The sequence below is a fragment of the Pelodiscus sinensis genome, chromosome 6, assembly GCF_052426305.1.
Source record: "Pelodiscus sinensis isolate ZL-2025 chromosome 6, ASM5242630v1, whole genome shotgun sequence".
In the NCBI taxonomy this organism is placed as follows: domain Eukaryota; kingdom Metazoa; phylum Chordata; order Testudines; family Trionychidae; genus Pelodiscus; species Pelodiscus sinensis.
The window spans coordinates 122,218,463-122,243,727 of record NC_143057.1 but is presented as its reverse complement, the minus strand read 5'-3'; the positions used below and the strand labels follow the sequence as shown (position 1 = coordinate 122,243,727).

At 43.4% G+C, this 25,265-nt stretch overlaps 1 long non-coding RNA gene across 1 annotated transcript in view; it reads right to left on the bottom strand.

Annotated features, from left to right (window-relative positions):
- LOC112543657 (uncharacterized) overlaps positions 1 to 25,265 on the bottom strand; it is an 82,120-nt gene that overhangs the window by 41,941 nt on the left and 14,914 nt on the right. The window contains exon 2 of the long non-coding RNA XR_012904529.2: positions 11,084 to 11,163. This is a non-coding gene — a long non-coding RNA (uncharacterized LOC112543657). The remainder of the gene's footprint in view (positions 1 to 11,083; positions 11,164 to 25,265) is intronic.

Sequence of the window (25,265 nt, the reverse complement as noted above, 5' to 3'; positions counted from 1 at the left end):
CGCTGCTGAAACTGACCAGCGCTGATTACAGGAAGCCCGAGGCAGAGTTGCTCTGCCCCGGGCTTCCTGGAATCAGCTGCTGATCAGTTTCAGCAGCAGCTGACTTGGGGACGCTTGGGGTTCTTAAGTTGATTCCGAGCGAAGCGGACAGGGGACTGCAGACAGGGGAGTTGAAGAGGGAGAGCAAAGCGACCCCACCGCCGAAGAGGCTACCCGGTGAGAGTACAAGCTGTGGTGTGAGTGTGTGCCTGTGCCTGACTGTTTGAATTTTACAGTTTGAAGTGTGAATTGAGAGTCTGATTCCAGGTGAGTGCTAGCAGTTTCAGTTTCAGCTTCTGTGGCAGTTGGGACTGAGAGCCTGCCATTGTTCCCTTGATTGCCTCTGATTAGCCTCAGGCTCAGCCCTCCCCTGTGTGACTCAGAAGGGGGCAGGCCTGACCTAGGCAAGCAGGCTTTAAAAAGCCAGAGCAGTGCGACCAGGGGAGCGAAGCGGACAGGGGACTGCAGACAGGGGAGTTGAAGAGGGAGAGCAAAGCGACCCCACCGCCGAAGAGGCTACCCGGTGAGAGTACAAGCTGTGGTGTGAGTGTGTGCCTGTGCCTGACTGTTTGAATTTTACAGTTTGAAGTGTGAATTGAGAGTCTGATTCCAGGTGAGTGCTAGCAGTTTCAGTTTCAGCTTCTGTGGCAGTTGGGACTGAGAGCCTGCCATTGTTCCCTTGATTGCCTCTGATTAGCCTCAGGCTCAGCCTTCCCCTGTGTGACTCAGAAGGGGGCAGGCCTGACCTAGGCAAGCAGGCTTTAAAAAGCCAGAGCAGTGCGACCAGGGGAGCGAAGCGGACAGGGGACTGCAGACAGGGGAGTTGAAGAGGGAGTGACTGATGGTGATGAAGACCCGAAGCGCTTGTGCCAGTACTTCTCCTGTCTCCTCCACCTGTGCCTGTATCCAGACAGAGAACCTGAGCATGGATGCCTCTACCCAGGTCCTGGTGTGGTCTTGCTGTATTTGTGGCTTGCAATTCCCACTGAGTGATCTCCAGGCTGGGGGAGACAACCGTTGTGAAAGGTGCCTGCTGGTGGAATCTCTCAGGCAGCAGGTGGGAGAGCTACAGGAGGAGGTGGCCAGGCTGAGGAGCATTCGAAGCCATGAGGAATTCCTGGACAGTATTCCTGTGGAGTCCACGGAGGTCACTGTCGTAGGATGTGGGACTGTTGACCAGCCACTTATGGAGGAGGCAGTGGTGCAGGGTGAGCACTGGCAGCTGGTTACTTCTGGCAGCAGGCAGTGTTCCACCCCTGCTCCTAACCCTCCCACTGTGTTACATAACCGTTACACTTTACTTTCAGCAGGAGACAAGGAGTCACCCCCCACAGTGGAGGAGACCAGGCCTTGCACCACCAAGGTTGAGCAGTCTCCTGCCACCACTGCGAGGAGGAAACGTAGGGTAGTGGTGGTTGGAGACTCTCTTCTGAGGGGAACGGAGGCACCCATCTGTCGCCCTGACAGCTCATCTCGAGAGGTATGCTGTCTGCCAGGGGCCCGTATCCGAGATGTTACGGAGGCATTGTCGAGGATTATCCGGCCCTCTGACTACTACCCCATGCTACTCATCCACGTGGGCACAAATGATACTGCCAGGTGTGACACTGAGCGGATCAAGTGTGACTACAGGGCTTTGGGAGTACTGGTGAAGGAGTTTGGAGCGCAGGTGGTATTCTCTTCTATCCTTCCTGTCAAAGGTAGGGGCCCGGGCAGAGAGAGGTGCATTCTGGAGGTGAATGCCTGGCTGCGACGATGGTGTCACCAGGAGGGATTCGGCTTCCTTGATCACGGGGTGCTCTTCCAGGAAGGACTGCTTGGCGGAGATGGAGTTCACCTTTCCAGGAGCGGGAAGGCCTTGTTTGGACACAGACTGGCTAACCTTGTGAGGAGGGCTTTAAACTAGGTTTGTCAGGGGCAGGTGAGCAAAGCCCACAGGTAAGTGCTGAATGTGCGGTACTGGGAGATGGGTTGGAAATGGGGGGGACTACGGCCTATAATGGCAAGGAGAAAGGAGGGTCAGGGCACAACAGGGAGGCAAGATCAAATCAGTATCTTAGATGCCTATATACAAATGCGAGAAGTATGGGTAATAAGCAGGAAGAACTGGAATTGCTAACCAATAAATACAACTATGATATCATTGGTATTACAGAAACCTGGTGGGATGGGACGCATGATTGGAATGTTGGTATGGAAGGGTATGGCTTGCTCAGGAAGGACAGACAGGGAAAAAAGGGAGGAGGGGTTGCCTTGTATATTAAAAATGTACACACTTGGACTGAAGTGGAGATGAATGTAGGAGATAGCTGTGTAGAGAGTCTCTGGGTTAAGCTAAAAGGGGTAAAAAACGAGGGTGATATCATGCTAGGAGTCTACTACAGGCCACCTAGCCAGGTGGAAGAGGTGGATGAGGCCTTTTTTAAACAATTAACAAAACTATCCAAAGCCCAAGATTTGGTGGTGATGGGGGACTTCAACTATCCAGACATATGTTGGGAAACTAACACAGCGAGGCACAGGCTATCCAATAAGTTTCTGGACTGCATTGGAGACAACTTTCTGTTTCAGAAGGTTGAAAAAGCTACCAGAGGAGAAGCTGTTCTGGATTTGGTTTTAACAAATAGGGAGGAACTAGTTGAGAACTTGAAAGTGGAAAACAGTATAGGGGACAGTGATCACGAAATAATAGAGTTCATGATCTTAAGGAAAGGTAGAAGGGAGACCAGCACAATTGAGGTAATGGATTTCAGGAAGGCAGATTTTGATAAGCTCAGAGAACTTGTAGGTAAGGTCCCATGGGAAGCAAGACTGAAGGGAAAAACAACTGAGGAGAGTTGGAAGTATTTCAAAGGGACGTTGTTAAGGGCCCAAAAGCAAACAATTCCGCTGTGTAGGAAAGATAGAAAATATGGCAAAAGACCAGCTTGGCTTAACAAGGAGATCTTGCACAATCTCAAAATAAAAAAGGAGTCTCATAAAAAATGGAAACTAGGACAAATAACAAAGGATGAATATAGGCAAGCAACACGGGAATGCAGGGGCAAGATTAGAAAGGCAAAGGCACAAAATGAGATCAAATTAGCTACAGGCATAAAGGGAAACAAGAAGACCTTTTATAAATACATTAAAAGCAAGAGGAAGACCAAGGACAGGGTAGGCCCACTGCTTAGTGAGGAGGGAGAAGCAGTAACAGGAAACTTGGAAATGGCGGAGATGCTCAATGACTTCTTTGTTTCGGTCTTCACCGAGAAGTCTGGAGGTGTGCCTAACGTAGTGAATACAAGCAGAGAGAGGGTAAGTTTAGAAGATAGGATACACAAAGAACAAGTTAAAAATCACTTAGGAAAGTTAGATGTCAGCAAGTCACCAGGTCCTGATGAAATGCATCCCAGGATACTCAAGGAGCTGATAGAGGAGGTATCTGAGCCTTTAGCTATGATCTTTGAAAAATCATGGCAGACAGGGGAGATTCCAGAAGACTGGAAAAGGGCAAATATTGTGCCCATCTATAAAAAGGGGAATAAGAACAACCCAGGAAACTATAGACCGGTCAGTTTAACGTCTGTCCCAGGGAAGATAATGGAGCAGGTAATTAAGGAAATCATATGCAAACACTTGGAAGGTAATAAAGTGATAGGGAATAGCCAGCATGGGTTTGTGAAGAACAAGTCATGCCAAACTAATCTGATAGCTTTCTTTGATAAGATAACGAGCCTTGTGGATAAGGGAGAAGCGGTGGATGTCATATACCTAGACTTTAGTAAGGCATTTGATACGGTCTCGCATGATATTCTTATTGATAAACTAGGCAAATATAACTTAGATAGGGCCACGATAAGGTGGGTGCATAATTGGCTGGATAACCGTAGTCAGAGAGTGGTTGTTAACGGTTCTAAATCCTGCTGGAAAGGGATAACAAGTGGAGTTCCTCAAGGGTCTGTTTTGGGACCCATACTGTTCAATATCTTCATCAATGATGTAGATATTGGGATAGACAGTACGCTTATTAAGTTTGCAGATGATACCAAACTGGGTGGGGTTGCGACTTCTTTGGAGGATAGGGACATAATTCAGAATGACCTTAGCAAGTTAGAGAAATGGTCGGAGGTAAACAGGATGAGGTTTAATAAAGAGAAATGCAAAGTGCTCCACTTAGGAAGGAACAATCAGTTCCATAAATACAAGATGGGAAGCGACTGTCTAGGAAGGAGCATGGCGGAAAGGGATCTAGGGGTCATAGTGGACCACAAGTTGAATATGAGTCAACAGTGTGATGCTGTTGCAAAAAAAGCAAATATGATTCTAGGTTGTATCAACAGGTGTGTTGTAAGCAAAACTCGTGAAGTCATTCTGCCGCTCTACTCTGCACTAGTTAGGCCTCAGCTGGAGTACTGTGTCCAGTTCTGGGCGCCACATTTCAAGAAAGATGTGGAGAAATTGGAAAGGGTACAGAGAAGAGCGACAAGAATGATTAAAGGTTTAGAGAACATGACCTATGAAGCCAGGCTTCATGAACTGGGCTTGTTTAGCTTGGAAAAAAGAAGATTAAGGGGGGACATGATAGCGGCTTTCAAATATCTAAAAGGGTGTCACAAGGAGGAAGGAGAAAATTTGTTCCTCTTGGTTTCTGAGGACAGGACAAGGAGTAATGGGCTTAAAGTGCAGCAGGGGAGGTTTAGATTGGACATTAGGAAAAAATTCCTAACTGTCAGGGTGGTCAAATATTGGAATAAATTGCCAAGGGAGGTGGTGGAATCTCCCTCTCTGGAGATATTTAAGAACAGGTTAGATAGACATCTGTCAGGGATGGTGTAGACGGAGCTTGATCCTGCCTTGAGGGCGGGGGGCTGGACTCGATGACCTCTCGAGGTCCCTTCCAGTCCTATGATTCTATGATTCTATGATTCTATGTATATAAGTCAGAACTGGCGGTCAGTTTCAGCAGCGGCTGAATCTGGACGCCAGTTCCGACTTACATACAGATTCAACTTAAGAACAAACCTACAGTCCCTATCTTGTACGTAACCCGGGGACTGCCTGTACTTGTTTACAAATCATAGGTGGTTATATTCATGGAAACCAAGCTTGTCATTCACATGTATCCAAGTATTTCTGTTGGAAGTGCCTCAAAACTCCTCCAATTAGGGGAAAGAAACAATAATATGTGAGTGAACTGAACAGTCACAACTAGCTGACAGAATGTTGCTGTTGGTTACTCGCAAGAAGAACTGTTTCTAACTAGAACATAAACTTTAAAAAAAAGGCAAAAACACTTGTGGAAAACTTTAATAGAGAAAATAATTTGCCTCTCAGGAAGGACCAGTGCAGAATGTATAATTCCCACTTAAGCATAGGAATATATATACTGCAGAGGCCTTTTGCCAGGCCTTTGCCCGTGGGGACATTTTAACTTTATTTAATACATTTCAGGAAATCACACTGTATTTGCAGTTATTCCATAAGCAGAAAAAGCAGCTAAATGTGTCAGATGATTAGTGGCAGCTCTCACAAGGACAGAGATGAAGCTGGTACTAAATATGCAAAGGGAGAGGAAAGTAATGAAGGTCATGAGCTATGTAAAGCAGAAATTTGTCCCTGTACTGACATCCGTTTCCATGCACATTAGCAACTGCTCAAATTCCACACCATGTGCAAGAAGAAAAGCTGTAACGATAAACCCAAAGCACCAACCGCTAGGTGAGCTCGGCTCAAAATATTGGAGGTGCCCTTTGTCCAACTTGACGATTAACACAGCTGCCTTCTTGCTGAAGAATGGAACTATTCCTGGTATTGTCAAGAAGGGTATAAATCAATGAATTATTTAATGAAAACCCAATGAGCAGTCAGTCGGTTAACCCACAGTTTGACATGTTGTTTAAATGTCTGCTTTTCCAATAAAATGTCTGTTTGACTCCTTCTGAGCTTAAATAACCTGTCAGCATACTATGGCATGGGCACTATCCTGACAGGACATTCCAATTCTTGGCTATTGACCAAGCTTTTCAAAAGTGAAAGTGATGGGGAGGAGGTAAATTCAGTATTGGGGGGACTAAATTCACCATTGCCAACCCCAAGTGTTCAAAACCATAAGTCAGGACTCCCACAAACCCCATGATTTTATTTTAATTTGGGGTCCTTTTTGTTGTCCTTTGGATTTTGAGGCTTTATGGTGCGTGCTGATGATGATTTCAAGCTTTTCTCCACATCTTTGAGGTCTAGAAACTTATGTTGTTATAAATAGAAGCTGAGATTCTCCAGTCATCACGTTACTCCAGGAGCTGAGTTGTAGGAAACAAAGCCAAACAGACTTGAGAGTGACACACAGCTTGACAATTCTGGAATTGTCTTATATAGTTGTGGGTCTGAACCAAAACATCCGATCAAAGTCCCTCAATTCCTCAGGGTTAAAAATTCAGAGGCAGAACTGAATTTCTGTACAATATTGTCAAAAGGCCCTAAATGACCAACAAAAAAAAACAAAAAAAAAAAGCATGGATCCTAGTGATTTGCAATGTGACTTGGGAGCTGAAGTCACCAGTTCTATTGAAAACATTATCTAAAGTAGCTATTTGACTTTTGAAAATGAGGCCTCAGCTACTCTGTCATGCAGGGACTCTGAAAATTCTAACTTGTGACACTGGCCCATCTCATCTATTGTCAGATATGATCAATACTTGGATGGGAGACATCCCAGGAATACTTACGTGGCTCCATGAGGAGGAATTGCTGGTCTAATGTCATTTTCTTCTCCGTTAGTTAGGTCTAAACCAGCTGGCTCTGAGCAGTCTTTTGAATGAGCCAATTACAGAACAGAACAAAACACTTTCCATTGCCTCTGATTAATCCATGTGATAAGCATCAAATTTCAGGCAGGATAGTTCCATAGGATAAAAATGATTGCAATGGCAGTTTCTGATACATGTGAAAGATGAATACACTAGGACTACGTCTACAATGGCATGATTTTCCAAAAATGCTTTTAACGGAAAAGTTTCCATTAAAAGCACTTTCGGAAAAGCACGTCTATATTGACAGGATGCTTTTCCGCAAAAGCACTTTTTGAGGAAAAGCGTCCGTGGCCAATCTAGACGCACTTTTCCGCAAAAAAGCCCCGATCACCATTTTCACGATCGGGGCTTTTTTGCAGAAAACAGTACTGTGCTATCTACACTGGCCCTTTTGTGCAAAAGTCTTTTGGACAATCTTACATGAGATCGTCAGTGCTTTTCCGGAAATTCAAGCTGCCAGTGTAGACAACTGGCACGTTTTTCTGCAAAAGCAGATGATTTTGCGGAAAAACTTGCCAGTCTAGACACATCCTAGAGGAAGTGAGGCTAAGTGTGCCAAATATACATTTTATATTGTGCTTCATCCACACAGCTTGACTTAGAACCTTCACATGGAGCATAGCTGCTGTGGCTGGGTAGGACTTTCTGAAATTATTTTCGATCATAGCACTTTCCGGAACTCGCATTCTGTGAATCTCAGGCTCTCAGGACTGCTCTAAAACATAGCAGTGTCAATAGGGGTTTGAAGTTGATTCTTGAACTGAAGCTTGGTCTCTGAAGCCCAGCCTGTTCCTTGAACTTCAGAGCCTGAGATGCTACTTCAAAGAATAGCCGGTTTGGCTCTTTTCAGAGCACTAGCGTGAGCCCTAACCCAAGTCTGCTAGCCTGGGTTGGGAAACTATCTTTTGCTCGCTACAAAACACTACATAGACCTACCCTGGAAGACCTATCCTGTTCTGATTGAACCGAATGAGCAAATTACAGTATTCAGACTCATAGAATTCTTTTATTTCTGGGACCAAGATTTTCTCTCGGCACTCTTACAGCTGGTTTTAATTCTGGTATTCATTTGTTGTTGTTTTTCCCAAAAAACTGAAATTTTTCATAGGAAAAATAAACATTTTCCAACCAGTCCTATTGGTAATGTGTACCTTTAGTCAGTGCAAGGGTGTATGTGTTGGCTTATTTCTGTAATAAAAGCACCTGGTTGTATTATTACTCTGATTCCCACTGGTCAAATGCAGACCTGCACTGAAATATCTAGACGTGAGGGGTTAACACTAGTTTAATTATTATGGTTCCACTTTGTGTTGATTGTTGTCAGGTGATGTGCCTGAGGTTTATTTAAAACCAGATGAAACTCACTGTATTTTGGCTTTATAAATCCCCATGAAGCAAGACAGGAAAAAGGAGGAGGGGTTGCACAAGCCCCTCTCAACCAAAACCACTGTGCTATTAATAACTGTAGAATGGCATCACTCAGAAATGAACTTAAGATGCACCATTGTGCAGAGTAGGCCCTGAGGTAACTGCATGCCCAGAAAAATGAACAAGAAGGCAACAAAGAGCTGAGATGAGGGGATTCCATGTCGCTCTGCTCCTTGAATCAGGGACGTCATAGAAACCAAAAAAGTGGGTCAGAACACTGTGGGAAAGACAGCAGAGAATTATCGCTGCTCAGCTTTGATGCTGCCCTGCTTCAAAGGAGCTGGATGGATAAATAGGAACTTCAGGGGTGTATATCTGCAAAGCTGAAGCAATGTTTCCTAGATATGTTCATACAATGCAGTCCCTTGCAATGATAACTATTAATATTCATGATGTGTTTTCACAGAGCGCTTCAGTAATGGGACTAGAAATAGGATAAAGGCTTTTATTTTTTGGTCACCATTTAGACTATACCATAAGTTGAACAAGGAAAGGCTTCTGTATAAAGTCTATAGAGAGAAAAAATAAACAAGATGGAGTATGTCTACACTACCTTCCTAGTTCGAACTAGGAGGGTAATGTAGGCATACCGCACTTGCAAATGAAGGCCGGGATTTGAATTTCCCGGGCTTCATTTGCATAAGCGGGGCGCCGCCATTTTTAAAACCCCGCTCGTTCGAACCCCGTGCAGCGCGGCTACATGGGGCACGAACTAGGTAGTTCGAACTAGGCTTCCTAGTTCGAACTACCGTTACTCCTCACTCCACGAGGAGTAACGGTAGTTCGAACTAGGAAGCCTAGTTTGAACTACCTAGTTCATGCCCCGTGTAGCCGCGCTGCACGGGGTTCGAACGAGCGGGGTTTTAAAAATGGCGGCGCCCCGCTTATGCAAATGAAGCCCGGGAAATTCAAATCCCGGCCTTCATTTGCAAGTGCGGTATGCCTACATTACCCCGCTAGTTCGAATTAGCGGGGTAGTGTAGACATACCCTTTGTCAGTTTTCAGGTCAGTTGCCAGTGTCCAAATATCTAAGCAGAAAAACTCCATTGACAACTTGGTGGGCAGTTTCAGGGCCAAGGAGACTGATTTACATTTAGACATGTAGACTGTGCCTCCAAGTCATGGGGGGGAAGCATGTTTCCAAGATAGCCACCATGGGGAAGCAGATGTTTCTGCTGGCATTGCTCCCATGCTATGTCTACACTGCAGAGTTTTTGCGCAAAAACTCACAGAGCTTCCACACTTCGAGCACTTTTTTGCACAAGAAAATTTACAGTGAATCAACAGAACAGAGGGGTTTTGTGGTATAGGTATTCCTCTTTCTACGATTAATAACTCCTTTTTGCGCAAGAGCTCTTGCACAAAAAGGTGTGTGGACGGGAATCAGGGTTTTTTTGCGCAAAAACAGCCTCTAGAAAGAAGCACAGGTGCCCTGGTGGCCATTCTGTTAAGGGCAATCAGAGCTTTTTTGTGAGAGAGCATCCATGCAGTCTAGACGCTCTCTTATGCAAAAGCTCATCGCTTTTCAAATGTGCTTTTGCAGTGCGGACGCACTCTTGCGCAGACGTTTTTGCGAAAGATCTCTTCCGCAAAAAGCTTCTTGCTCAAGAAGCCTGCAATGTAGACGTAACCCCAGAGTGCAGAATAAACAGAGGGTTTATCTACAAGGTTGTCAATCACAGCACCTTTGACAGGCATTTATATTTATAACATATTATGCTAGCACTTGTAAGACTCAACTGACCCAACGTTCTATACAGTGTACATATAGGGAACTCCTGATCTAGCTGGAGAGAGAACAGACTAGCTCAAGATTACACAGTGGCACAGTCAGGACTAGAACCCATCTTCTCAAACTCTGAGTCCAAGGCTTTGGGCACCTTGTTTTCACTAAACTTATGTAAAGACATCCCATTATAATCTCCCTACCACCAAACACGGTGGCCACCTTCCCTCTCCCTTTTAGACCTGGTGTGACATTATAACGAAGAGCATTCTGGGAAAGACAGGCTCCTCAATGCTCTCTGCTGGGATGCCTCAGAACATACAAGGAAGAAGCTGCCGTTGTGTTGCCTTGACTGCACCGTCTCGTGACAGTAAGACTTTAGGTAATAATGACTCCCCTCCTCCATCAAATAGTCACTAGAGAGAGAGAACTTAGGAAAGTCAGGGAGAGGATGAGAAACAATTTTGTTTTGAAAAACAATATTTCCATTGAGATCTCCAGAAGACTGCACCATGAAAAGGTCACATAATTTATGTGGTGACTCCATTTGCATTATCTCCAGAGTATCAGGCCAGTGTAAACAAGCTACACAATGTACGTTCGCAAGCTTTACAAGAATCCCTCCTCCTTTAGATCCATTGTAATGGTTTCAATTTTGTTGGCTTCTCCTCTTGCCCCTCAGGGATCCTTATATCTAATATATTTTATGTAGCCATAGCAATGTTCTCAATTTAAAAATTTAACAGATTTGTGCCAGAGCTGCATTATCCTGGCCAGCTAGACCTGCTCCGGGTAAGACGATTTGTTTTCCTTGCGTGCTGCCAAGCCAACCTGAAGACAATGTTAATAGAAAAGGTCACAGACTGATAAGCTGACATGTCTCCAGTTCTTTAGGACAAATCCAGGGATGGCAAATTGAAATGCTATTCCGCAGCTCCTCAGGGGCAGCAGCATTACAGTTAAATGTTACAAATGTGAAGGAATGGCAGCTAGCATGTTTGGTTTGCAAAGAGCTTTTGGCTGTAACGGTGGAAATGCAGCCCACAGCAGGTGGATTTATTTTCTGGCTCAAGGATATTTTAAGGACACAGAAATTACCTGCATGTGGCCAGAGTTCTGGAAAGCAGCAGAGATGGTAGTGCGGTTGGAAGGCCAACGTTCACAGGTAAGCCAGGTCACTTAAAAAAAAAAAAGACCAAAATGTTCTGTTGGTGTAAAGATATTGGACAATAGCAAGAGAGTCATTCTGCTCTGCTAGAAAATTAATTTACGCCACTAGAGTTCTTTCTTGGAAACATTCTCAATTAGGATTAACAGTCTGAGCTACTGGTATTCCTGAAGAGTTCTACCCCAAGCCCTGCCACGAATTCCCCATATTTGGCCTTTGGTAGATCAATTAGGGCCTTATCCAAAAAGCTATTGAATTCACTAGATAAATTCCTACTGGCATCAGTGAGCTTTGAATATGATGCTTCACTTCTATGTGTTCCAGTTAACTCACCAGGAAATTGGAGCTAATGCTACTTGTAGTCGATACAGATGTAAGCTCTCTTTGACCTTTCTTGGGATTACTGGAAAATGAGTGGTTCTTCCAAGCGCTGAAAATGAGTAAAAAGCTAAAAGCAATGTTATCATTGTTCTGACTCTCCCTAGTTCACAACGGCACTGTGGGTATTCACCAGAATTGGCTACATTTACTCACACTGATGAGTATGTCGGTCCATGCAAAGTCTCAGTGACTTGAGTGGAATTAGCCCCAGAGGAGAATACTCTTTCAGATAGGCAAAAATGGTAGAATCTAGCCCCTCCTGTGTGTGTGGTGATATTAACAGGTAAAAGAAATACTATTGTCATGTGGTATTGGCTAATTCATGTAACTTTCTGACTTTAACAGGGTTCCAAAAAGAACTAGATCAATTCATGGAGGCAAGGTCCATCAATGGCCATTGGCCAGGATGGTAGGAATGTTGTCCCTAGCCTCTGTTTGTCAGAAGCAGGGAATGGGTGACGGAGGGATCACTTGATGATTCCCTGTCCTGTTCATTCCCTCTGGCATTGGCCACTCTCAGAAGACAGGATACTGAGCTAGAGGGACCTTTGGTCTGGCTGTTCTTATGTAAAAACACATGGCTAACACCAGCAAACAGCTGCACTTTTTGGACCTGAAAAGGTACCGTTCGTTCCCTGCCATTGCATGTCTCCAGCTGCCGCTCTTGGCCATCACAGGGTTCAATCCCATCTCTGCCGTGAAGCCTACACAACAGAGGAGAGATCCATGCGGCTGCACAAGCAGGCATCACCCTGCCATTCCTGTACCCTCAGTATCTAGGGCCAGAGATTCAGGCAGGAATTGACCAATACATTCTTTCTATATCAACCCACCAAACTTTTACATGGAATGCATGTTAGGACTTTATCTTCCTTCCCCCACTTTTTGTGTGTTTGTGTATGAGTGGAACTATGATTTTCTTCCGATGTATTTGGTGAGGAGTGAGCCATCAATGATAGGTAACTAGTTCTCCAGACACTAGGCTGCTGGTGACCTCTTTAATTCCATTTAGATTGTGCCAAAGGATGCACTACGCTCCTTTCCTCGCTGATTGGATGACTGATACATTTTTGTTGGAGTATTAAGTGTTAAATAACAACCTGGGTAACTGTTGCCATGGTATAGGGAAGAATGGCAAAGGCATCACGATTTCTTCTGCTTGATAAAGTTTGCTACCCTCTCCCTTTCTGTGTGCAGTTGTACGAGGAATGCAACTTTCTAATGAATACTCTGTGGCTGCATCTAGACTGGCATGATTTTGCGGAAATACTTTTAATGGAAAAGTTTTTCCGTTAAAAGTATTTCCGCAAAGGCGTGTCTAGATTGGCATGGATGCTTTTGTGCTAAAAGTGCTTTTGCGTAAAAGCATCTGTGGCCAGTCTAGGCACGATTTTGCGCAAGAAAGCCCTGATCGCCATTTTAGCCATCGGGGCTTTTTTGTGCAAAACAGTTCTTCCCTGTCTACACTGGCCCCCTTGCACAAGTATTCTTGTACAAGAGGGCTTTTTCCTGAGCGGAAGCGTGAAAGTATTTGCGCAAGAAGCACTGATTTTGTACAAAGTCAGTGCTCTTGCACAAATTCAAGCGGCCAGTGTAGACAGCTGGCAAGATTTTTTGCAAAAGCAGCCACTTTTGTGCAAAATCTTGCCATTCTAGATGCACCCTGTGTGTAAAAGAAGAGTTATCTTCCCCCGTCCCTTCCCCTTCCCAAATACATACAATGTATTCAGGGTCATGGCTCCTTCCCCCTGAAACTGCATGATTCATCTAAAAAGCTGTAAACAGTGAACATGGTTATGATTATACATTATATGGGTACTCACATTACTAAATTAGGATTTAAGTGTATTTACATACTAACTGAGATAAAAAGGCGAATCTCTGGTTAATGTGTGGTTCATGTGGACCAGGGCTTTGGAGGTCCTAGCGGATTGAGTATCTGCAGTAAAAGAGACCTTCTACCCCATCCGCCACTGGGTCACCTATTCTTTCCTAAGCATGTTGAACAATAAGGGTACGTCTACACAGCAGTGTTATTTTGGAATAACTAATGTTATTCCGAAATAACATAGTCTGCCTCTATACTACAAGCAGTTATTTCGACATAATATCAAAATAATGTCGAGCTGGAGGATTTCTTACTTGGAGTCCTGTAACCCTCATTGTACGAGGAATAAGGTAAGTTGAAGGAAGAGTGCTCTTTGTCAGACTTCCTGCTGTATAGACAGTGCCAAAAGCCAAAATAAGCTATTTCGACTTAAGCTATGCAACTGACATAGCTGAAGTTGTGTAGCTTATTTGGATTTTAGCCCTGCTTTGTAGACATGCCCTAATTCTCATAGGGATAACGATGTTAGTCTAGCTGCAAAAATAATGAGGAATCCTGTGGAACTTTAAAGACTAGCAGGGCATAAGTTTTTGTGGGTAAAAAACACTTCATTCAATGCATCTGATGAAGTGGTCTTTGTCCACAAAAATGTATGCCCAAATAAATCTGTTAGTCTTTAAGGTACCACAGGACTTCTCACTGTTTTTGAGAAGAACATAATATGCTTCCTTGTACAGTGCCTACCACAGCCAAAGATCTAGGCATAACTGGAGTACAAACATATAGGCTAGGTCTACACTGCAATGTTAAATCGGAAAAAGATACGCAATTTGCGGTATGCAAATTGCATATCTTTTTCTGATTTATTTTCGAAAGAGGCTCTTTTGAAATGTGGCATGGTTACATAGTGCCAGATTTTGAAACAAAGTGTTCTTTTGACACATCTCTTATTCCTCATAGAATGAGGTTTACTGTGATGGTGAAAGAGCACATCCGCTTTTTCAATTATTTTTTAAAAAAGCGGACGTGTTCCTTGGATGTGGCATTGCTTTTTTGGGATACCTCCAGTATCCCCAAAAAAGCAGTGCAGTCTAGACATGGCCATAGACAGGCCCTTCTGCAAAGAGCTTTAATTGGAGAAGGCAGACAAAGGTGAGAGGGGAAAAATTTCTTACTTCGAATGTGAGTTGTCTGAGGAATAATACATCATGCTTCACAGTGGGACATGTTTTGGAATTCTCAAGCATGTCTAGGAATATCTCCACTTTGCCCAAAGATTTTGGAAAAATTAATACTACGGCTGCCCCAAAGCCATAATGAAATAAACTAGGCACTTACTTATGAATACATTTACAAAATGGAGGCTCGTGTTTTTTTGTTTTTTGTTCTTTTTTCGAGTAGCTCTGGCCTCCTCTGAAATTTCTGGAGGCGACTTATGTTTTTCTTGTGGGAGGTTTTTATGGAAGGGTGAAGAGAGTGGGGCAACAGGTTAGCCATGAAGTGAGATGTGTCAGGAAGAATAGCTTTTTCTTCATTTCAGGGCTGTTACAGCAGATTAACTAAGCAAGTGAACACCATTTATGTGAAACAGTTTCTACCACATTTGTCTCAGCTGGGCTGCACAGCATGTTCGGCTGCCCTGCTACAACTGTGCTAGTCAAAATTTAACAAGCACTAGACAGAGGGGGAAAAAAACAGTGGGAGCGAGAACACATAAGACACATGTGTTAAAAAAAGAGATGGAATTATCCTGCCTTATGTCACTTATTTTTATACTATTTATTTTTCACATGCTACCCACTCCCCAACTGTCTGCTTTGAATGAATCTTGATAGCTGCTATCTCGCCAAAGGCATCTTTTGAATCCTTATCCTTTGGAAGGGAACACTCGTCTTGGTACAATAAAGACATCAAACCCTCAAGCAATAAAAAAGAAAAAAAATGTACAAAGCTAAAACGCATTGCTAAACAGGCTTTAAACCCTGTCTAATAAAACATTAAGGCATCATTATGTTTGGATTTCCACCCGTGTAAATTCAGAGTAAGAGCATGCTCTAAATTAACATCAAAATACCTGAAATCAGACTGTGGCAATCTGGTCTCAGTTTCAAGCATAATTTACAGGTTAGTTTCTGATTTTAGTGCTTGTAGTGTGGTCCAGATAAATAAAAGCTCCTCGCCTCATGGGCAGGTGCTTTTGAGTGCAGGGGTTAGATATCTAAATATCCCTACAATAACTTGTGATTACAATTCTTTGATCCCATAAAATTGTGGCCATAATTTAGGTGGTAAATGACAGACTCTTCTCATTTATTTATCACTGGAAGAATCAGGCAGATTGTCAGCTGGCTTAAAACGGTGCAGTTCCTGTAACTTCCTGCCTGCCTGCCAGCCATCAGTGCTAACCAATGCTTCCTCTAAGTTGCATGGTAGAACAGCCCCACAGCTGTTTAATTGGCCCTGCCCAATCAAGGGCTCAGGGTTCTACACATAGAGCTGCCCGACTGGGGATGGCTAATTAAGCAGCGGTAGGGCTGTGCCACTACACAGTTTAGAGGGAACCTAGGTGCTAACGGCTACTTTTGACGTCAGAGGAGCAATCCCGATAAAACCCAGGTCATGATCTGGCCTCTTGTGTTAAAAATTAAAGTTTACATAACCATCTATCCCCACCAGTTCCCCGGACATAACCAGCTGCTGCTCTTGTTCTTCTGCATGTAGGTGGTGTGGCAATCCATTGCTGTTATGCCCTTGTTCCCGCTACTGTAGTTAGTGCTAGTCATTTTCTTTAGTCATTTGTCACATTAACCACACTTGCCAGCTTTTATCAAGAGTGCAATCAATTATGCTTTACTCCTGCATGGAAAGGAAAATCTGAGTCAGAAGAAGTTGTTGGGTTTTTTTTTCTTTTTTTGCAGGAGGGAGTGTTTCAATGAATGAGCGAGAACTTGAGCGGAATGTAAAACCTTGTTAAAGTTTGCATTCTTTTGGCTCTTATCTAAATAAAATGACACTCATGAACACAAAGCCCAACCAGGACAGCTATGCTCCACAGATATCAATTAGCAATTGGCTAAGGAGCTGGCCATTCGATCTGGATCCAGATTCGGTGCTAAGCTTACATGAGCTGCCATCCACAAACTATATGCCTGCATTCCCTTTTGACCCATGCAGCACTTTTGCTAAAGACATGCACAGTTTCAGATTCTGGATCAACTCCCACTGCTCCTAGATGCTCCAGGAACTGCACTGTGCAGAAACTCCATCTGCTACCTTTCGAGAGACAAAACACTGTGTGATTCCTTGACCTGTTCTTGGCCTACACCATTTAAGGTTTTTTTTAACCAATAACCTGGAAGGAGACATAAAATCATTACAGTTAAAATGTGCAGATGACACAAAGATTGGAAGAGTGGTAAATAATAAAGTGGACAAATTATTGGCACAGAGTGATATAGATCTCTTGATAAGCAGATGAGCAAACAATATGCATTCAATAGGTCATCACGTGTGAGGTCATCAATCTGAAAACAAAGAATGCAGGATGGGGATTTCATTCCCAGGAAGCAGATACTATGAAACATTCACGGGGGGATGGATAATCATCTGAGCGTGAGCTGCCAATGTGACGCTGTGGCCAAAAGGCAGGACTAAGAAAATTACATTATGTCTGTATTTGGCACTGGTGTGACCACAGTTGGAATACAGCATCCACTTCTAATATCTACAATTCAAGAAGAACATTCAAGCACTGGAAAAGGATCAGAGAAGGATGCTTAAAAAGTCACTAAACACACTTGTAGTGACAGACACATCTGGGCAGAAAGTTCCCAGCTGGGCAGGTTGTTCCTGATCTGTCATAGAATCATAGAATCATAGAACCATCGAGCTGGAAGAGACCTTAGAAGACCATCAAGTCCAGCCTCCTGCCCAAGGCAGGACCAATCCCAATTAAATCAACCTAGCCAGGGCTTTGTCAAGCTGAGACTTAAACACCTCTAGAGATGGAAACTCCATTACTTCCCTAGGTAACCGATTCCAGTGCTTCACCACTCTCCTAGTAAAATAGTTTTTCCTAATATCCAACCTGGACCTCTCCCACCGCAACTTGAGAACATTGCTTCTTGTTCTGCCATCTGTCACTACTGAGAACAGCCTCTCTTCATCCTCTTTGGAACCTCCCTTCAGGAAGTTGAAGGCTGCTATCAAATCCCCCCTCACTCTTCGCTTCTGCAGACTAAACAGACCCAACTCCCTCAGCCTCTCCTCATAGGTCATATGCTCCAGCCCCCTAATCATTTTGGTTGCCCTCCGCTGGACCCTCTCCAGTGCAGCCACATCCTTCCTGTAATTGGGGGCCCAGAATTGGACATAAAGAGGAATAATCACATCTCTAGATCGACTGGCAATTCTCCTCTTAATGCAAACTGATATGCCATTAGCCTTCTTGGCTACAAGGGCACACTTGACTCATGTCCAGCTTCTCATCCACTGTAATCCCCAGGTACTTTTCTACAGAACTGCTACTTTGCCAGTTGGTACCCAGCCTGTAACAATGTTTGGGATTCTTCCGTCCCAAGTTCAGGACTCTGCATGTGTCCTTGTTGAACCTCATCAGATTTCTTCTGGCCCAATCCTCCAATTTGTCTAAGTCACTCTGGACTCTATCCCTGCCCTCCAGCGTATCTACCTCTCCCCCTAGCTTAGTGTCATCCGCAAACTTGCTGTGGGTGAAATCAATCCCCTCATCCAGGTCATTAATAAAGATGTTGAACAAAACCGGTCCCAGAACCGAACCTTGGGGCACTCTGTTAGAAACTGACCGCCATCCTGACATCGAGCCGTTGATCACTATCCACTGGGCCCGACCTTCCAGCTAGCTTTCTATCCATCTTACCGCCCATTCATCCAATCCACATTCCCTTAACTTGCTAGCAAGAATATTGTGGGAGACCATATCAAAAGCTTTGCTAAAGTCGAGGTATATCACATCCACTGACTTCCCCATATCCACGGAGCCAGTTACCTCATCATAGAAGCTAATCAGATTGGTCAGGCATGACTTGCCCTTCATGAATCCATGCTGACTATTTTTGATCACCTTCCCCTCTTCCAAGTGCTTCAAAATGGATTCCTTGATGATCCACTCCATGATTTTTCCAGGGACTGAGGTAAGACTGACTGGCCTATAGTTCCCTAGATTGTCCTTCTTCCCTTTCTTAAAGATGGGCGCTACATTTGCCTTTTTCCAATCACCCGGGATCTCTCCCAATCTCCACAACTTTTCAAGATAATGGCCAAAGGCTCCTCAATGACGTTTGTCCTGTCCGCTACAGGGTTTCTGATACTTTCTAATCCAGGGGTGGCCAACCCACGGCTTGCGAGCTGCATGCAGATCTTTAAAGAAAAAATTGCAGCTCCCACACCCGTGGCTCTGAAAGGGGCAGCATGTTTCTGTCTGAAAGAGACAGAGCCGGAGTTGCAGCATCCAGTGCAGACTTCAAAATGGCCATCTTAAAAGGGTAATGCCTTCCCAGGGCTTTTGTTGTTGTTGTTTGACTAAACATGGAGGCCGGGGTTGGGTTTTTTTGTTCAACAACTTTTTTTCCTTTGGCTCTTTGTGCTATATCCACCACTATTTTGGCTCTTCGTTTGTAATGGATTGGCCACCCCAGTACTAATCAAACATTGCTGGAGACCAGATGCGGCAGTAAATGGACCACCGCTCTGATATGGAAAGGCAGGTCATAGAATCCTAGAGTCACAGAAGGTCTTTGTTCCTAAAAAATAGGTGAATTAATATATAAACAAATCAGACTATTTCCCATTTTCCTACCAGTTTCACTGTAAATGAAATACATCAACTACATACCAATTGGTGCTAGCACAAGGTGGGAAAATTATATATACTGAAACACTGAAGTGGTCAAGACCTCAGGTTAATCCCTGATGAAAAAGGCAGAACCCTTCAGGACCCCTGAGTTCCTAGCACTTTGTACAGGGACTAATTTAGTACTGATTTTGGAAGAGGTAATGCCAGATGCTAGGGTTGAACCTGATCACACACATACATCCATACACTCTTATACAAGCAAAGAAACCCCATCTTCCTTTTGCAAAAAGTTACCAGTCTGTTGCTCACATTAACTCACTGGCCAGGTGAGTTAAATATGAGGGGGAGGAGTGCGGGCTTCTCTAGGTCCAGACCGATGTTCTGATCTTGACAAGATGAGACCTGGAGATTCATGCAAGACACTCCATCTGTTATAGGACTTTTCTCCCATTCAGGTCTATGCATTTTGCGGCATCAGTTCTTAATCACTCATCAGCCATTCTGCTTAAAATCTGTTTATCTGGCAGTTATGCTTTACTCTGACATCAGTATGTTGATGTTGATGTTTCCTTACTAGTGTTATTTCAAAGCTGTCTTGAGTATAAAGGGATGTTTGTTCTTAACACTCCAAGGCCCTGCATAATGTCCTGCATTGGTCTGCTTTGTTTTGGGCCTTAATTTATGGTACTTTGATGCCTCCTAGTCTTCCAGCCCCCTTCCCCTCTTCCACCATCTGAAACTGCTGGGCCAACGTTATTATCTCTCCAAACAATCACATTCCAAACTCATTCACTCCCTCTCCCCAGGAACTACACAAACATTTCACACCTGGGAAAAGGGATACAATTGCCCATACAAAAGGTATCAATTTATTTCAGAATAAAGCTTCTATTAGTACAAACTTTTGATCATTCATCTTATTTTCTTTATAACACAATCTATATTCTAATTACACCTAAGAGCAACAGTGTGATCATGCTGAATTACAAGTAGCCTTCTGATCTCTTTCTCACATAATGGAAGGATACAGAGCCCAAAAGATTACAGAACTTACATTCACATTATACTGAAACTTATATTTACATTATACTGTATTGGGTGGAGGCTTCACACAACAAACTTTGCAGCTGTCTATGTGTTCCTTTCAGTTCCCTCCCATTCATATACTTTGCTTGTGAAATTTGAGTTAAGAACACTGATTGGGTGGATCGAGCAGTGAGCAATCATACATTTCCAGAATCCTGAAAAGGGCTATCTGGGAAAATAAAGGTTTTCATGCTCAATTTTAGGCATGCAGGGGAGACATCTAGGAAGTAGCTGAATGTAATCAGATTTTACAGGAACAGGCTTAACATGGCACTGTAATGGCTGCTAATGGATTACAGGCAGCACTTTATTATAAATGGCAAATCGCTATTACCTCCTTCTTTATTGGATGTAATAACACTTAACACACTGAATAATTTCTGTATTCATGGGGATGTCAGATGTAATTCCATAAGAATTACTTTCTGAATGAATGCCCAGTAAAATAAGGATGGAAATATTATGAAATTAGATATTACCGTAACATTACCATCATAAGAGGTCATCATGACTGGTGTGCTATTCAAATGAGTTCACCAAAAGGAATTACACTCAGAGCTGATTAATCCAAATCAGTGTGCAGGCCCCATTTTTATGCAGAGTTCACCACATTCTCAAACTCGTAAGTCAGCCAGTGGTGCAAGCGGAGTGATGCAAAGAGCTGAGGAGCTTTTACAACCGCCTTGTCTGGTGTAACAACTCGACATGCTGAGGAGCAATCCTGTGGATTCTAACTGGGATGAAGCCAATAAAGTGTTAGGGAATGTACTCCAAAAACCTATTGCGTGTAGCACAGAATGATCTCTGTCCTATACATTTCCATAGCAGGGATAAAATTCTGGATATTATTGAATTTTTTATTTGATTTGATTATTGATTCGTGCTTGCCTATATGCCCTCAAAAGCAGAGTATATGTGAGCGCCACATATGTCTTCTCACTGGCCTGTGTCCATCCCAGAGCCATTGTTCTCTCCCCATACTGTATTACCTAGCAGAGAGGAGGCTCTGTCCTTCTCTTTCTGTGCCTTCCTCCTGAATGTTTGGCTGTTCTCCATGGCAACTGGCCATGGAGCGGGCCGGAGCCATTTCTGACTAAGAGGCTATGTCTAGACTGCAGGCTTCTTTCGGAAGAAGCTTTTCTGGAAGAGATCTTCTGGAAAAACTTCTTCCGAAAGAGCGTGTCCACACTGTCAAAGTTCATTGAAAAAGCCATCTGCTTTTTCAACAGATGGCGTCCTCACTGAATGGACGCTCTCTTGCATGTAAGCTGTGATTACTATGGACGGAGTGGCCACCAGAGCACCTGTGCTTTTTCCTCTTCTTTTGAAAGAACTCCCTCTTTCTTGTCTACATATGCCTTTGTCCAAAACAGCTCTTTCAGAAAAAGGCTTCTTCCTCGTAGAAAGAGGTTTACCAATGTTGGAAAAAACCATCTGTTCTTTTGATTTTTTTCGAAAGAACGCAATTGCAGAGTGTACGTAAATGAAGTTTTTCTGAAAAACCTCTGAAGTGTAGACGTAGCCAGAGAGACTGGTTGAAAGGTGGCTGGAAAATGCCTACCCATGCAACTCACTTTCAGGGTACATATAACCACAGCGTGCTAAATATGCCAGACTGTGATGATTGTGCGTTGCATGTTGCAAAACTTTGGGCCTGATCCACTGAAGAGAACAGAAAGCTTTCCTCTTTGACATCAGTGGGCTTGGACTGGGGTTTTTTGTGTTTAAGAACGCTTCTGAGGAGAGCAGAGAAATAATTTCTTTAAACTTTCTTTTCACTGAACCATACTTAAGTACAATTACAGAAAATCTAATATCTCAAGGTCTGAATGGAGGTGTAAGTCACAGCACTGTCAAAACACAAGTACACACTGGCATTTCGTGAAGGGCCTGGGCATAAATAAAATTCATAAGGGGAACACAGAGAGGTTTAACCACAGCCTTTCATGCTGAATAATGACTCCTTTGAGCAAGGATATCTGACATGGAGATGGAAAGAAATGACTATTCTACAAAATATAGAGATGGTATAAGACATTTTTAAACCCCAATTATGCCTACTGATTTATACTTAGATTAACTGTGTCTGTCCAGCTGCTGAATTAGGGGTTAATTATTAAGAGTTAATAGGCACTTTATTTAAAAGTGTCCCATCATTGTTGATTCATCTGATCATCTCTCCAGTGTTATAGCAGTGACAAAAATTAACTAGCTTGGGGTAGGAATGGATGTAAATTCTCCTGCACTTTGCTTGGAATTCAGTTGCACCACCAAGAAAATCTGCTGTATTCTGCAAACAATGTTGCTTCTCTCTGAGGGTACATCTATACAGCAGCATTATTTCAAAATAACTGGGGTTATTCCAGAATAACATAGTGCGCATCTACACTACAAGCATTTATTTCAAAATAATGTCGAGCTGGAGGACTTCTTCCTCCAACTCATGATAACCTTCATTTCCTGAGGAGTAAGGGAAGTCGAAGGAAGAGTGTTCTTCCTTTGACTTCCTGCTGTATAGATAGTACCAAAAGCCGAATTAAGCTATTTCGACTTCAGCTACACAATTGATGTAATTGAGGTTGCGTAGCTTAATTTGACTTTTGCCCTGCTGTGTAGACGTGCTCTTAAAGTGAAAACTTTTGAAACAATGCAGGAATGATATCCAACTTCATTATGGCCTGTTGGGATTTTGTGGTTCCCAGAGAGTCAGATGCTGGGCAGAATCAAGGGTCTTCGATACTTCAATTCAATTCAATTCAATTCAATTCAATTCAATTCAATTCAATTCAATTCAATTCAATAAGACTTTATTCAATGTGCACAAAGGGAGAGCCCCTGGTACTAAAATCAGCCAGAGCCCCTCGAGCAAGGAGCCCCTCCCCTTGCTGTTTTATAGCACATGGCAGTTACATAACAGGTTACATAACACAAACTTCTAAACCAATCAGATTCAACCTTTCCATATGTGGCTTTGTTTGTCACATGCTTGTACTTCTCCACTCCACATGTTGAGTTTACCCCCCCTCCCCCCGCCCCTTGGCCTTTTCTAGGCTGTTGCTAGGGTGGTGAGCCACAGCATGCTTCTTTATGCATACCTACTTTCCAAACCACATTTTGTTTAAAATGGACACATGCATACCCTTCATGGCCATACCCCCTTCTCAGCCCGAGGTAGTGGACTCAGAACCGGGGATCTCTAAAGGCAGCAGAGGGATGTATTACATAGGCACCACAAGCTTGACAAAGTAGCACCCTACATGGCTCTAAGTAAGCAGGTGGCATTCCCGTCCTGCATAAGACAGTACTCGCTCAGACGGTCAAAATGTAACTCCTTCCTAGGACATGCTTTAATCATTGACCATAACCTGAACTTTCCATTGAAGACGGGTATTCCCAGCATTTTTCCCTGCAACACCCTTCGGTTCCCATCACTTATTTCTTCTTTCATCTAGAGTTGTAGTTTGAAGACAATAGAACTCACCTGATCTGACATCAGGGTAAATTGACAGAATAGGTTCTGCGTCTCCATTCAGGTTACTACAGTGGACATTATGTACCGAGGTATTTAAACTGTGTTCATTATGTTTGTATCTGACAGATCCCTACCCGTATTGTGCTGAAGGATCTGCACAATGACAGATACTCCATATCCCATCCTGGTTATCCCTAACCTTTCCCCACTGCACATAGTCCCCCTACTGTGTGACAATGCCCTGTGAAGATGGCCCAACTGACAGTCATATAGACTATTATGCAGTTAGCTTCTATCCTTTCCTTCCTGCAGGAGAACTTTTTTTTTCTCCCCTTCTACCACTGAAGGAGAGAACCGTTGACTATCCAAAATAAACATTTGAAAAACAATCCTAAACTCCTTTTTGTTTGAAATTTTTGTCCTATTTTTGTGGAAAAATTGTAATGACTAACGTCACAAATGTGTTCATTTCTTTCGAAAAGATCATGAGGGGGAAAAAAAAACACCCTCAACAAATTTTAGTCCTTAACCTAGGACTATAGGAGTCAGAAAAGAAACAACATAGACATAGTTTTCATTTGGATGGGCAGAGTGTAGTTCTTTACATGGCTATACCCACTTCTCCAGTATGCAGAATACAACATTTACTCGACTTTCTTCTTCCATGTGCTCTGTGCAACATACCAGATAGCCTTTTCTTGAGCATACCCTATGCAATGGGTCATACATACTCTTCAGGGGCTGATTTAGAAGGTTCCTCTGTCTGCGGTTAATCACCCCATTCCCCACTAGCATAACTGTGGTTTGTCTGTCTCCCAGTATAGATTTGGGAATTCTGCCTCTTTAAGTTGTCTGTTTCCCATATCATAATCAGAAATCAGGGGTTGTCAAACCAGCATAATTTCTCTGTCCCCTAATAATCTGCACCATCTCATGCCTAGGGCAGTAAAATCTGTCATGCCAACTCTCTGATGTTTTGATGTTGCACATGCACTCCTAAACTACTACAGTTCTATGGGATGTGTTAGTAGCCATTGTGATTTTTCTTTTCTTAGGCTATGTCTAGACAGCAGGCTTCTTTCGAAAGAACCTCTTTCGAAAGATCGCGTCTAGACTGCAGGCGGATCTTTCAAAAGAGAAATCCGCTTTTTCGAAAGAGAGCACCCAGCGAGTCTGGATGCTCTCTTTCGAAGATGGCCTCTTTACATTGAAGAACGCCTTCTTTCGAAAGAGGAGCTTTCGAAAGAAGACGTTCTTCCTCGTGAAATGAGGTTTACCGCCATCGAAAGAAAAGCCGCCTTCTTTCGAAATTATTTCGAAAGAACGCGGCTTGAGTCTGGACGCAGGGGAAGTTTTTTCGGGAAAAGGCTACTTTTCCTGAAAAAAACCCTGAGTCTGGACACGGCCTTAGAGTAAAGTCCAGTGGAATTTGGGGTGGAAGCTATAGGATTTTATGAAATCAAATCTAGAATATAGGTCCTTACAATTATAATTGATTAGTTATATTATCAT